Source organism: Eriocheir sinensis, chromosome 27 (genome assembly GCF_024679095.1).
Source record: "Eriocheir sinensis breed Jianghai 21 chromosome 27, ASM2467909v1, whole genome shotgun sequence".
Lineage (NCBI taxonomy): Eukaryota > Metazoa > Arthropoda > Malacostraca > Decapoda > Varunidae > Eriocheir > Eriocheir sinensis.
Window position 1 is genome coordinate 18,035,344 of NC_066535.1, and position 3,070 is coordinate 18,038,413.

Below are 3,070 nucleotides of genomic sequence, written 5' to 3' on the forward strand. Positions count from 1 at the left end.
ATCTCCTTTCTCATCCTTACCTACCACATCCCTTCCCCTCTCTGTCACACTCCCTTAATCACCCTCTCCTCTTTCCTCCTCCTTATCACACCTCATACTTCTTCATTTCCTTCCTTCAACTTTACTGATTTTTCACACACACACACACACACACACACACACACACACACACACACACACACACACGGACCCTCGCCTACGTACTCTTTGCTATCTGTGTGTACGAGTTTGCCTCCAATATTGACCGTGTGTGTGTGTGTGTGTGTGTGATACTAGAGTGCACTGGTAAAACTAATGTATTGGAATCGAGAAACTGGTGTGCAGGAGGAGGAGGAGGAGGAGGAGGAGGAGGTTAGTATTGACAGAGACGAAGTATTGTGGTGGTGGTGGAAGAGGCAGTGGAGGTGGAGATATATGCGATGGAGTGTGGATCAATGACATGGATTAGATAACACTGAAGGAGGAGGAGGAGGAGGAGGAGTGGATGTGGACGAGGAATGAAGAATTATAGATGTGTTGGTAGCGGTGGTGTTAGTGGTGGTGGTGGTGATGATGTTAGTGGTGGTGATGATGTTAGTGGTGGTGATGGTGGTGAAAACATAACCCAAATCTGTATCTTCTTCCTTCACTCCACATCGCCCACCGTGAGTCACTACCACCTAACCACTAGAGCTTCTGTTCTCTCCACTCCCTCCATCCACTCCTCCCAGTCTCCACTTCTCACACCAATAAACTCCATCCACTCCACTCAATCATCAGCCTTTCATTGCTCTTTCCCACCCTAAAATGCCCTTCTCCTTCTTCTCTTTACCAACTCTCCTTCTCCATCATCCTCTCCACCTTTCTTCCACTTCACTGGCATCTTTATCTCCATCTTTCTGGTCCTTCTTCACCAACCTCTTCTTCTACTCCACTAGCCTCTGTATCTCAAAACTTTACTCCACCTCCGCTTCCTCCTCCACCAGCCTCTTCCGCCTCCCACTCCTCCAGCCTATTACTCTCCCTCCACCAGCGTGCATGCCGGAGGTGGAATCACGTGGATGGTGTGTTGCTTTGCATTAAAATTAGATAGAACTTTCACGCATGCCTCACCCTACCTGTACCTGCATCCACTCCACCACCCTCCACATCCCTCACCCTTTCACCCCTTCCCTGCATCCAGACCTAACCACCCATTCACCCTAAAGTGGATCATTCTTTCCCTCTCCTATTTATCGCCTCCTCCTTCTCCTACCCACATCAACTTGACCCTTCTCCTCCTCCTCCTCCTCTTTTTCACATCCACATCATCCTCTTCCACAGGCAACCACCCATCCACAGAGTCAGCCAGACCTAAAGTGGATATTCTTCCGTTCCCCTCTTTCTCCCTCCTCCTCCTCCTCCTCCTCCTCCCAGCGGCCTTGACCCCTCTTCACAACGCAGCTTCCATCTGTTCAGAGTTTCCACAACTTTTCTCCTCTTATTTTATTGCAGTGATTTATTGAAGAGAGATTTTGATTTATTGAAGAGAGATTTTGATGTCTCTCTTGTGATGTGAGTGAAGGTTTAGAAAGGATATGTAAATGATGGTAGTGGTGGTGGTGTTAGTGGTTGTAGTAGTAGTAGTAGTAGTAGTAGTATTGATGTTATAATAATCTGGCTAATGCTAAAGGGATGGGAACAACTGCGAAAAAATGCGTCGTGTAAGTCTCATAACAACGGCCTTCCTATGTCAGTATATCCTCGTTCCTATGACTTGAACGCTTTTAGGAGGGGAGAATCAAAACACAATGCCAATATTATGATCTAGCTATCTTATGAACCTCCTGTAATGTTTGTGGGAGCAGTGCTGTGTATGTGTTTTATTTTTTGTGCTGTAAGTATCGTCAGGATCTCGAAGTATATAGGTACGTAACCTTAAGCACAGAAAAAACACTTATTGTATGAGCATCGATTTAAATTTTCCGCGGCTCAATTGGTAACAACACTTTGGAGATTACATTTTTCTGGTAACATTTTGGAGGGTAACAACATTTTTCTGGCAACATTTTTTTGGTAACATTTTGGAGGGTAACAACATTTTTCTGGTAACATTTTGGAGGGTAACAACATTTTTCTGCTAACATTTTGGAGGGAAACAACATTTTTCTGCTAACATTTTGGAGGGTAACAACATTTTTCTGCTAACATTTTGGAGGGTAACAACATTTTTCTGGTAACATTTTATTGGTGGCAACATATTTTATAACAATTTTCCGCGGCTCTTCTGGTAGCAACATGGCGTCCGGTGATGAAGCAGGCCACACTCTCCCATTCTATTATTCTATGGCTTCGCGTTTTTCGAGAGTCCCCTCCAGCGATCTATCTGTTCGTGGAGGGGAAGAAACATTGAGTGATATTGTTTGTCGAGGACTCCAGGAACGCTAGACGGATGGTGCTTCTCCGTAGAGAGCGATAGGAAAACCCGGCATAGCAAAAAGGGAGAACAGTCGCAGGAAAGAGGAAATTAAAGTAAGGGTTTAGCACACACCGTGACGCAGGGCGGGGTGTGTGTGTGTGTGCGTGAGAGAGAGAGAGAGAGAGAGAGACAGACAGAGAGAAAGAGAGACACAGACAGACAAAAAAGACAAGACAAAAACACAGACATTCGAGTGTGTTTCTTTACAGTCAAGTATAAAAAAATAAAAAAAAGCTACAAAAAGTTACCTTATGACGGAAAATGGGAAACAAAAAAAAAAGTTACCAAAAAAACAACGAGTTCTCGCCACGCTACGTGAGAAAGCCCCTCCCAGCGACGCCTGAGTTTCCCCGAGAGTGAATCACGTGTCTCAAAGCTCACGTGGTCCGGTGCTGCGTGTTTCCATAGTGTTCACCGGAGCTCACCTCTTGCGTCAGATAAAAGTACAAGGCCATTCAAGGTGGCACTAATAATAAGCTCAGTCGTAACGGTGAAACTAAAACAGGTTCGTTAAACTAATAGTAGGGTCAGTAGTAATTGTAAAACTAAAATATATTCGCTAAACTAATAATAGACTCCGCAGTAAATGTGAAACTAAATTAGGATTACCAAACTAATATTATAGACTCAGCA

The 3,070-nt window shown here is 44.5% G+C and overlaps 1 long non-coding RNA gene across 1 annotated transcript in view; it reads right to left on the minus strand.

Annotated features, from left to right (window-relative positions):
• Nucleotides 1-2,080: 2,080 nt before the first annotated feature.
• LOC127004221 (uncharacterized) overlaps nucleotides 2,081-3,070 on the minus strand; it is a 14,231-nt gene continuing 13,241 nt past the window's right edge. The window contains exon 2 of the long non-coding RNA XR_007757696.1: nucleotides 2,081-2,344. This is a non-coding gene — a long non-coding RNA (uncharacterized LOC127004221). The remainder of the gene's footprint in view (nucleotides 2,345-3,070) is intronic.